The sequence below is a fragment of the Python bivittatus genome, unplaced genomic scaffold (assembly GCF_059951505.1).
Source record: "Python bivittatus isolate LINGU-HERP-01145 unplaced genomic scaffold, Pbiv_v1 ctg000070_np1212, whole genome shotgun sequence".
Classification (NCBI taxonomy): domain Eukaryota; kingdom Metazoa; phylum Chordata; class Lepidosauria; order Squamata; family Pythonidae; genus Python; species Python bivittatus.
The window spans coordinates 23,633,616-23,646,380 of record NW_028277034.1 but is presented as its reverse complement, the minus strand read 5'-3'; positions in this window follow the sequence as shown (position 1 = coordinate 23,646,380).

Here is a 12,765-nt window from a genome sequence, read left to right as displayed (position 1 = left end):
GGGAGACCTTTCAAGAAATTTGGACTGCAGTAATTTGAACTCCTGTGTAATTGTTCTCAAGGGTAAGAAGAAAAGTAAGAAGAAATGAAGGAAGAAACTGACACCAAATAAAAAATGCAAAATTTTATATGGGATGCAAGTTTTACAATGATAGGCTGGCAAGGAACAAATAATAAACCTGACAGCACAACAATATTATTTGTTCATTAGCTCATATGAAAGTGAAATCCAATCAAGTATTAGCATATTATCGTGAAGGATTCTATTTAATACCAAAAGTCATGGGTCCCATATTTAAGAAATATAGTTGATGGTATGAGTAGCTCTTCCTCTATCTCCTCTATCAAATCATAGAAAGAGAGATAGAGAGATCAACAGCCGTCTTCCAATGACAGTAAAAAAAAAAAAACCTTGATGGATTTTTTTTACTGAATCTATATTTCCTCCACTCATTAAAGAAATTAGAAGGAAAGAGCAGTGATGAAGGGAAAAGACATTTTAGTAGATCAATTAGGTTTTGTTAGCTGTGTTATCTGAGATACATAACTAAAACTGGACATAAGCCTAAAACTTGAAGATATGTTGATTTTAAAATAATTAATGTTAATTGTATTTTCAGGACTAGTTTCCCTTGTGTTCTTTGCCAAAACTTTTAGAGTGTTCTGTTTTATTCATAATCTAATGTCTGTGAGGGTTTTTTAAAAGACTTCTGTGCATTATTCCTAAGGACTATTCATTGTAACTCAAATGCTGCAACTATATAGTACATTTAATTTAAATAATTTGGATGTTGTGAGAGCTTTAATACTATAATTTCTCATTTGAAAATCTTAGCAGTAACTAGCCAAATAAATATTTAAGACAGATAAATAAGAATAAATAGAAAAGCAAAGTGAATGTGGAAATCATCATCTCCTTCAAAAGTGAATTCATGGGATGAGCACTGACAGGACTGCAACTAGAAATGAGGCCAAGAGGGAAGCATCAGCAAGGAATCTTTAGATAGAAACCCTAAGTCCAAGGAGCATGCTCAATTGCCACTGGGTATACAATGTGGGCAATGGGATAAGAGAGAGCCAGTTGGTATAGGGTAAAAACCAGGAGACCATGAATTCTAGTCCCACTGGGTGCCAGCTGGGTGACCTTGGGGCAGTCACTCTCTCTCAGCCCTAGGAAGCAGGCAATGGCAAACCATTTCCAAAAAGCCTTGCCAAGAAAACTGCAGGCACTAGTCCAGGCAGTCATCAGGAGTCAAAAACTGACTTGAAGGCATCAAAAAAGAAAAAAAAAGTTTGTGTGTGTGTGTGGAATAAAGCAAAAAAGCAAAAAAGAAAGATGACCTGGAGTTTACTTGAAGAGGGCATTGGTGGCACAATCAACAGGAACACTCCATATTGCAAAAGATAGTGACAGTCTAATGATCATGATATGAGAATTCTATTTTTACAATGAAAGACTGATTCAGAAAAAAGAGAGGGGAAGATTCTTACTGATCTGTTATGATATAGTTAACTATGAGACAGTTCTGTGAGCCATATAGTAACATATTTAACAGGGCTATGCAGCACTTCACATCCAGTTCAAAGAAGGTGCCTTGGAGTGTACCTATCTGCAATTCTTCCAGTCAGAACTTAGAATCCAAAGATTCAGGATTTGCAAATCTTAGAGTCAGAAAGACTCTGGAATTATCAGGTAGGCAGGAAGGAGTTGTGCTATCAGATTTCTGCTTCCAAGACTGGAGTTTGGTTTGTGACCCAGAGGCAGTGAAAAACTTTATAAATGATGGGATGTTTTCCCAAGGATTACTGAATTGCAATCTACATATTTTTAAATAAATTCAAAATACCTATTTTATTGTAAACTGGAATAAATATACTAAGGCTGTTTCACACATTCTAGTCCATCATCGGATACTCACAGCACTATATTATTTAATTTGGTTCTCACTTTGGAACTGGGTATACGATTGAGCCCTGTAAGGAAGCAAATCTCAAATGTAGGAAACAAAATTGAGAGAAACTTGCATTGCCTTCTTAAAACTTTTTGATAATCAATATTATTGATTATGTGAGGTAGGGAACAGAAAGTTGGATTAGGACCAGGACAGCAGTGTTTTAAATCCTTGCTCAGTCATGGATGAGGAAGGATGACTTGGGATGGTTTATATCTCTTAGTCTTGTTTATGTCACAGGATTGTACTGAGGATGAATAAAAATGGAGAAATCCTGTACCAAAAATAACAGCAGCCTTACACTTTTGAAAAATATATTTTATTAGTATATTCACAGCCTCATGGATCATGGAATACATATTCTTAACCTTGCAAATTGGCATTTGGCATACAAAATTCATATTTTGGGCCAGGTAATTATGAATTCTTGCAGCAACATGATTCAGGATTTCCTCTAGCCCATTCTCCTACAGCTCTATAATCTCTCAAGAATTTACAGCATAAATTTTTCAATCTAAAACTTAGAAAGGTTATTGGGCTAAAAGAGTTTTTATCATTCTGCTGGAGGAGATCCCCACAATACCCCCAGGACTGAGGTAAGAACATTTCATTGTTTCTTTTACTGCCACAAAAAAGATAATCAAATATCCTGATCTCATATAGTTGGGTAGACCAGGAATTCTAAGAATGAAGCATGTAACTTTCTCTTCTGCTTTTACCTTTCTGTAACATAACAGCTGAAGTTCTGCATCATCCATGCAAGCTAATCAAATGTCTAAACCTATTTACTGCTTTTCCTGGCTCCATTTATAGTAACACATACAAATTAGGCTTAATTTATTTGCAGCTTCCCTTTTAAAATTGTCAGATTGGCAAAAAATTGAAACATTGTGAAGGTAAAACTGGCTTTCTGTGTGGGGAAAAACAAGATTGCATTGCACTTGAGCATGACCTAGTGGCTGGTTCACTGAGTGGCATTTATGGCAGGAACAGAGATGTCTATTTTCCTAATTTGAAATTAATTTTTTGATGTATGCTCATTTGAGAAAGAGTGGGAGATGGAGATGGAGAAAGAGAATATACAGTAATAGAAAAGTGAAAAATAAAAACAAGTCAGATCAGATGCCAAAACCAGTTACCACAACATGGAGCAAAGAAGATACTTTGTTACTCAACAAAATATTCATGCACATTTGCCCCAGCCCTTATCTTTTGAAAAATCAAGAACTTAGAAAGAATTCTTGTACCATTATTCATAGTACTTTCGACTGATTGACCTATCATTTAAATCTGAACACACTGGCCTACAAATAGTTTATAGAAAATAATATTTTGAACTGGATCCAGATTTAAAGTAGACATCCTGGGACTGGAGTTAGTCATAACTTCAATCCTACTAATTTCAATTAGGGTGATCTAAGAATTGTAATGCATGTTTCTATCTCATTATTTTAGATGGCACATAAATCAGAGCCAGCGTAATCTCAGAAGAGGCATTCAATCTTCTTTTTAACATAGGAGGGAATGCCTTTTCTAAGATAGTATTTTCTGTATGCAGAATTTATCATATAATGAATTTAAAATAATTAAATAAATAGCTATTGCAGCCATCCTATAGGTTGTGGGATCAGTTGTAGATGCTAAAAACCAAAGACACACAATGTTGCAATATCTGTACTGAGTGGCATGAAAAGGGGGGTTTAATTGTTGAGTGTTGCTATTTTTACATTTACATTTACATGGATGTAAACATCAGCCCTTGGGCCTTAGCTCATGAGACTTCAACAGCAACACATAGGGTCAAGAACAGAAGTGTGTCTTATTCTGACACTGTTCTCTATTAATTATATAATTCCTGTTGATATGATCTATTCACAAAAGGGAGATTTGTAAAATGGATTTCAATCAACTGCAGCATTTTCTTTAATATTTGTTCTATATCTACTTTTCCTGGATAGCAGTGATGAATTGTAGTTTAAAAACCCTTACCTTTTCATATCTTTGGTAGCATCTCTTTGAGGAATGGATAAAACTTGTGGGCATTGTAACAGGATTCAAAAGAAAAGTGGGTGGGGACAAAGCAAAAAAGCAAAGTTTATAAATTAACATTTTATAAGAGAAATATATAAATAAATAAAATAAATATTCTGCCTTCAGAACTGACCAACCAAAATGCTACAAGTTGAGAATAAGGACATACGAGCCTTAGCAAACAAGGATAGCATCCTTTCATAAATTATTTTGCCATTTTTTTTTCTTTTAAGTAAAAAATAAATTGTTCACAATGAGCTACTTGATTTTTCCCCAGTAAAACTGCCTTTCTTGTAAATGGGGATGTCAAAGAAAAACATACAATGTAAAAGAGAAATCAATGCCCAACTACTTCTAAAGTTAACTTAATACTAAATTCATTCATAAATCTTACATTCATACCATCTTAGACATTTTTCATTTATTCTTTTTTTCTAACTGTAACCCAAAATAATATACAGAGAATGTTTTCAAGAGGTTTGCCTTGTATGTAAGCCACACAGAGTTGTCTGAGAGTTGGGTGGCCTCCAAATCTAAATAAATAAATAAATAAATAAAATGTAGTGGAAACCCACACTGCAAGCTGATTTTTTGAGAAGAGAACTCCATGGGCTATACCAAACCTTGGTAGGAGATGTGGGTTGCCCAATTTTAACTAAGATGATTATAAAAGGTTTCTAAGCTATAAAAAGGTTTATGTCTTATTATACAAAAGATCTACATTGTTGGAGGGAACATGGAATGACATTTTAACCTGACCAAAGATTAAATGTTTTTTTTACTAATTTCCAACTACATTCTCTGAAATACAAACTCACCGCTATCACTGAAAAAGTAAAAGACTTTTCTGCTGATGTCTGGTGAGTGGCAGAAAAGGGCAAACGTGAATTTTATAAGATCTCTACTTCAAGCTGTCCAAGCCCTTGTAATATCAGATAGATTTTTAAAAGTAATTTTGGCAAATCATGTGGATTTCCATTCTGAACTATTGCTTATATAGACATTATCCAGAACTAAATATCTACTCTCAGACAGCCCCTCAACCACCATGCATTTACCTGAGCTTCAAAACCAAATCTCTAGTCAGAACCCAAATCCAAAGGTTATGCTTTTATTCTTGATGCATTTTGTCTGTTCATTAAAAGGATGTAATACGGATGCTTTTTGCGATATTGGTATTCCTGCTAGTAATGATTTTGCATATAATTTCTTAAGGCAGTTTCTCTAAATCAGTTCACAAATATTTAATTCCTTAATTAATGAATATTCATTCTGTTTTTTATATAAAGATTTAAAGAAAAGATAGGATTCACTCACACTTGTCAAATTTCAACAGCATAGAATATTACCTAGCATTCACATTCTCACTGAGCACATATACAAAGAATACTTCCTAATTCAGCTTATAAACCTTTTAAAATTGAACCAGTTTTTTAATGTCTGTGAATTCAAAGTTTTGGGGTGACATTGCGTCTTCAAGTTGCCAAAACCACAGGTAGCTATTAGGAACAAATAACCCTAAATAATTTGTTCCTGAAAAACATTGTGGTAATAATTATGAATGAACTTATAAATACATGATTGTTATATGTCTTGTAAGAGAAGGGAGCTTATAGATATTAACAGAAGAACTAAAATAGCATTGTGTATGGGCTTTTCACATAAATGAGATATATGTAAAGTTTGCATGATTTCCATGAAAAAAAAATCCATCAGGCTTTGACTCCTTGTGGTTAGCTATAATAGTACTATTCTTAACTGAGATAGGCATTGCAACACCACTCTTTTGTCTGATCCAAATTTACAGGCAAATATATAGGGTGGGGAAAGTGTGCATATTTTTCATTCAAAGGGAAAGTTACCCTATTGTGCAAAGCCAAGAATGAAAAAGCAGAGTAAAGACTGTCATGGAACTGTTTGTGGGGTGGAAACCCATGTAATTGAGCTTCGATCTTACCACCCACTAACAGAAACTTGCCTGGATTTTTTTGAAATGATATATTTACAGTCCCCAAATTGGAATAGCTTTCCTTGCACATTTCTTAGCAGCTTGTGGATTAGTATAGTTTCTGAAGATACTAAAAAGAACAAACTTCATCCAAAATATTGGACACTCAGCAGAAGACTTTATGCATACTACAGTCTCATTTCAGTAGGTGGAGAAGGGAGAAGAAAACGACTATTTCATATTTCCTTCATAAAGTTAGATTTTATGGGAGAACCATTCAACAGTGTACACATATGTCAGATTTAAGATGCCTTCTGCTTTTAAGAGCGTGCATGCATAAGATCTCCAGTTCAATCTCTGATATCTCCAAGTAGGACTGGGAAAATTCCACCTGAATTCCTGACAAACGATTGCTAATCCATGTTATCTATACTGGGATATATACCAAAGGTCTGACAGTAGAGAACAGGTTTCTAACAGGTTTCTAAGTGTAGGAGCATCATGTGCTATATATCTCTTCCTACAAAAGCATTTGTCACCACCATAGTGGAGGTCCATAAATGAACAACCATTTCTGCCTGGAGAATTGGTTCACTGGCCAATGAAAAGGGTGTGATTTGGCAATATATATGGGATTAATTCATGTTTACTCTTGGAATCCAAGCACCATTTTGGGCCATCTCCTTTGTGAGGGAGAATTGATGGAACATGGAGTAAATGAGGTGTGATGTTATATAATTGTTGATTTATGAACTTTAACTAATTTTTCCCACTGCAAACAGCACATACTGAATGAGAAAAAGTTCTGAATAGGATCAGGATCACAACACAAGCAAAGGGATAAAGCTCCTTCACTCCCATCTGGTGTCCCCCTTCAGGTCCACTCTGCTTGCTTAGTGGTTTTTTATTCTACCATCAGCCATGCGAAGTCTACTGCTCTACCTAGTTCAGTTCTAATAAATTGTATTTCTTCCTGTTAAATAAGTTGTTTCACTTATTTTGCCCACTTGTTCCAAAGAGAGAAAGAGAGAGAATTATATTACAGCTGTTCCTTTTGGTGGAGGCATTTGTAGTTTGTGGCTATATTTCTGTACTGCTATATCGTGTGTAAGTTTAAACGGAAGTCTACCTTTCAAATGAGAACAGTCTGATCAGTTTATTTATCTATCTAATTTTGCATGAGTCATACTGGCTGTGATGATAGGAATTATTTTAATCTATATAACACATGTAGAGACAGCAGATCGGGGGAGGCTGTGCTAAGCAGTAGATGGGAGGCTTCTCTGTGCAACACATGAGCTTTATCACACAGCTATGACCCCATTTCTTTCATGTCTACTCCCTTTGCAGTATTACCTTTCAGTAAAGAATTTACCAATATTTCTTTCATTTCTATGCCAGCGGTTCATTCACCGCACTGTGATTGCAATGAGATGGTGGTCTTGCCACAGCATTAATAATATATAACACATGCCACTCAGAGCAATCCCAAAGTGCTTGACAGTTGAAGGATAGATTTTATAACTAGGGAATACTCCACCCATAAATGAAATGTGACCACCTCTGGGGTGAAATGTGGCAAATGCTTTCAATAATCATCTGCTTGAGCAGCATAACTTTTTAATGGCAGGAAATAAGCAGTGCCAGATTCATCTGAGAATGGAAAAGGAGATACTGTATGTTGAAAATGGAGCCCTCTACTCCTGTTGGCTGCTAGCAAGAATCTTTTGCAAAGCAGATCCTAGGAAACGTAAGACATATCTCACTATTCAAGCCACACACCAGCCTACAAAACCCTTTTGTTGCAGCCTGCCATTTTCTTATAAGAAACTCTGACATCACATTAGATCATTGATCTGTCTAGTTCAGTATTGTTACATTAAGTGGCATTTGCTCTGTAGGCTTTTATGCAAACACTCACACGTACACAGAAGAAAGCAAAACCAAGGGAAAAATAGGCAAGGTTTCATATGCTGTAATATGTTTACTTAACAAGCCCAATGTTTTTCAGCCAGAGAACCACCACCTTCAGGGGCTATAAAAATTTCTGAAAGAGTACATTTCTATCCTTTTTTTTTTTTTTTGGCCAGGCTACATAATGTTTCAGAGATTTAATATTCCCTTAAAAAGTTGGGTTTCGTGAGCTTGAAACCTTTAAACAGGAGTATTTCTCAGCCATAGCTGGAGAAGCCAGTGAGGTCTTGCACCTTTCTATATGCAGAACAAGTGCTCTGCCACTGAAGTAAAGCACTTTATCTTATATGGAGGAATGAAGCAACTAATCAGAAATACAAGTTACGACTGAGCTGGGTGTGTATTGTATTGTTGAAGGCTTTCACGGCCGGCATACGATGGCTGGTGTGGGTCTTCCGGGCTGTGTGGCCGTGTTCTGGAAGTTTTGTTTCCTACCGTTTCGCCAGCACCTGTGACCGGCATCTTCAGAGTGCAGGAGCACAGACAGGAGCAGTGCTGGCGAAACGGTAGGAAACAAAACTTCCAGAACACGGCCACACAGCCCGGAAGACCCACACCAGCCATGGGTGTGTATTGTCTACCTAGCTATAGGAGAGCAGTGTAATCATGCTTGTCATATAAAAACATGTGTAATTTCCCCAGCACAGGTTGCTAGTGGGAGATTTCAAGCAGAATATCAAATTATCCTAAACTATAGCACTCATTGACACTCCCCTCATTTTCACTCCTGAAACTGCTTTTTCCAACCACATTCATATTAAATGTTAGAACTGTATAATTTGCTCTCCCTGGTCTCTTGCTTAGTGTTTAGTACAGTAACTGGCCACTAATATGAAAATGGACAGCTCCTTTGATTCTAGGACTTCTCCATTTGAATGCGTCTCATTGATATACGACGAACTCCTCTAGCTACAGGTCCCTGTAGTTCAGGGATGAGGCACCTATAGCCTTCCTACAGCTCCCATCATTTCAGCAACATCTGAAAGCTGCGTGTTACCAGTCCTTTGCTCTAGTTCTAAATTGCCTCTAGCATCTTACAGCAGCCTTCTGGACATTCAGGTCCTGCAAAAGTCTTTCTTCGCCTGCCCCTTGGATCAGACCTGGGAGCTTCTGTATGTGTCTACTTCTGAGCACTACTCCTGTCCCTTTTCACTCTTGTTATAATGACCTGGTAAGACTTGACATATGAAACTATTATTCCATTTTCTTAGGTGTTCCTGTGAGGTCTTCTGTTCACATACTTAACTGACAGAACTTACGAAGATGGGATATTCTTTCCTGCCTTGGAATGTGCAGTGGGTTGGCAATTGGAAAAAAGGTTCCGAAGGCAGCTGCTTATAGTACATCAGAAATACAGCTGCAAAATGTAACCACTGTTTTATGGAAAATATGTTGAGGAAAAGTTTCTTTGCTCTATTTCTCTGAAGCAATTTGTTCTTGTACTCTGTGTTCTACAGACTTAATTTCTTCATCACTCAGGAAGGTGTTGCTAGAGATTCTACAGTTTGAGATCTACCAAATAATTATGTTTTTTAAGTCTTATAAATCCTTCAAAATAACTGCATTTCTTTATGTATACATTTATTTTTCATATTTTCAGTGATAAAATGACCTACCATTAAATAAAAATTTTAAAAAATTAAAATATTTTTGGTACTGAAGTTTAAAATGGTTTCTAACTGTGATTACTACTTTTTTTTTTAGCACTACATTTTGAACTTCTGACTATGAGGAAGGGTCTTATCATCATCTAACAGAGCAGCAAGTCTATTAACATATGATAACTGCTCAAGTTCATTCTTCAGATCTGGTCAGATCATACAATATTGTCCGAAATGACATCATTTTGTATTCTTTCTTGGATTAAATTTCATATTCAGTATATGGGACTATATAAGGAAACATAAAACTGGCTACATCTTTGGTCAATCCTGTTCCTCCACAATTTCTTAGAGGATATAAAACTAAAAGAAAGAAACTTGGCCAGGCATAGTATAAGATCAGCGAGGAAGGGCTCTCCCAGCGTCCCTGCTCTGAGACAATGTTACCATGAAGCTGAGCCTTCTTTGTTCCTTCCTCCTTTTATGGAACATCCCCAACCCCCACTCCCCATATTAGAGCAGCTCCGGCCCTTTCAGAATTAGCAAGGCTGTTAAGAAGTGGCTCTTCCAGGAAGCCTTTGAGGACTGAACTGGATATATCCCCCTGTGGTTTGTTGAGAGAATGTTCCCTCAGTGCAGTATGGACTGTTTTAACTCTTGTTCCAGGTATGGGGTGTCTACTCAGTGGAAGAAGTTCAGTTAGCGTCACATGTGTGTTGCAGTGATAATCCACAGCCTTCTGAACTGGATGCATTTTTAATGTGGACAGAATCACTAGGCATTATGCCTGACTAGATCTGATTGGGGTAAATATTTAAAGCAGGTCCTCAACCTTTTGTGCACATTCAAAATCTTGAGGGTCATCTTAAAAAATGGCAACCACAAGGCCATTGTTATTATCCTTTTATTCCATCTAGCCTTCAGGATCTTCCATATCACTGTTCCAGGTTAGTGTTGTCTTTTTTCTGGGAAAGTAGTAGACTTCCACTTTGTTCAGTAAGAATAGCTGAATGTTTTGCTTTGAAGTATACTAGCTTTCTATTTACTTTTTTTTTTTTAAGTATAATTTAAAAACCTTAGAAATCTGGGGAATTTGGGAGCTTGATGATATCTGAGGGTATAGTGGTGCCTATGACATTATGCTAAGATCCAGGATCTAAACAGACTCATAACTAAAGTAAACAGTAAAAAAAACTATTATGTGGCAAGAGAATAACAATGTGGTATGCAAGTGTATAGTAAAAACAGAGTAGAGGAACAAGAAAAATCCAAAGCACAGAGATAGAACAGGCCAAGGGCCAAGATTTAGTCCTGAGTTATAGGACAAAAATACTCTGCCTGAAACATAAGAGGACTGCTGAAAATCCCAGTAGTCAAATTTGCTGTAATGTAAGTTGCTGTTTCCCCAAAATAATGAAAAAAAAATTTTTTTTTTTAGTGTTTGGAAGACAAATTTGAGAAGTGCAATTGACATCTATTTCTCAAATATATCCAAACATTCTTAGGATGGTAGAAATTCTTTGACTTTATAGTAATGCTGCTTTCATTTAATTGCTGTTTTTATCTTCTGATTCAGATCTCACTAGCATTAATCAAAGGTATTCATTCATTGCCCAGATTTCAGTTATTTAAAATAGACTACACAATCCATTGAGATGACGATAACATTCCTTAGTGTATCATTTTTAATTTATTGTCAAAAAATGTCTGTAGGCACTAGTATAACCATGCTTCTTTACAAGTACATGTCCAAAGCACCAGTTTCCTCTTATTTTTGTCTAGACCCCAAAAGTAAAATTACCACTAAAACTGAACTGTGGGGCTTCAGTTCAGTAAATCCAAAGCAGTCCTTATTGGTAATAAGGTTATGATAATGTGGTTTGCTTTTGAAATATCTCACATTAAGTTAAAGCCCAGTTTTCCTTGTCACTAAAATAAGGCATACTATTCTAACATACAAGCTGGCTGCTAAGATTTTTCCCCAAACCATATGGCAAATGGATTTTCCAACAGTAGAATACAGTGAAATTAAAATCAAAAGCATGTTATAAACAAACTGAATTGCTTTATAATTAGAATTTTCCAGGATCATAGCTTGCAGGCAAACCGGTATATTAAAGACATTGAAATAATTAATTTGGGGTTTTTCCGTTTATTTACTGCCCAACAAGATAACAAGAAACAGAACGTTAAAAAAAGATGCAGCTGAAGTGTATTACTCTTTTATACTTTCTAAAACCAAGATTCTAATTAAGTATTTTATTTTCTTTGTTATAAAACAATGGAAAATGAAAATTGGTGCATTAGCAATGAAAGCTGATCTTCTGCTCAGTCATGGTGATAGTGGAAACGGTTCTTGCTGCAACTCACGTTCTTGTGCTTTTTTTTCCTATGCAAGCACAATCATATACCTTAGTCTCCTTGAAAAAATAGCTCCTCTTCTGACTTAACAGGAAGCTATATTGTCCAATTAAGAAATGAGATGGAGACTTTCTTTGTCATGGTGGCACGACACTAGAATACACTCCCTAAAGAAGTGTTGCCAGCTGACGCCGACATGATAATATTTTCGGCTCCAGGTCAAGACACTTTTATTTTTCCAGGCATTTTAATGGATTTGCTTTTGCTTTGTGGTATTGCTTTATTGCTTGTTGTGTCTCAATTTTATTGTTTGCATGATTGTTTTCTTTTGTTTTAAAATAATTTTATTTGTACTTCTTGAATGTTTTATGTTCATTGCCATGGAATCTATTTAGTGTAGACATCTCAAAATTAAATATGTACTTTAAAATATGCTGAGATTTTAATAAGTATTGATTTCCCTAATCATGAACAATACATAGTCAACAGGATCTGTGGCACATTTTTTGAAAGCAAAAATCCCTGTCTGTGCTGATGTACAGTCCTTGCAGAGCATAACAATAAGCAAGAATCTGCATAGCAATAGGTGTGATATTATCCCTGAGATCCGCAAAGGGGTGCCTGGAGGTGCCAAAAAGCCTATGAACATCTCCTTCCTCACCTGACTTTTTATATTTTGTAAAATAATAATAATAATAATAATAATTATTATTATTATTATTATTATTATTATTATTATTATTATTTAATTAAAAGGTAGCTCCAAAAATGCCTCTGATAGTCCCACTGGGTGTCATAAATTTTCTTAGAAAATAAAAAGGGTAGATGGCATTGTTTGGAGGTGTGCTGACTTCCTGAAAAAAATCAATAAAAGTAAATAGGGATGGAAGGAAGAAAAC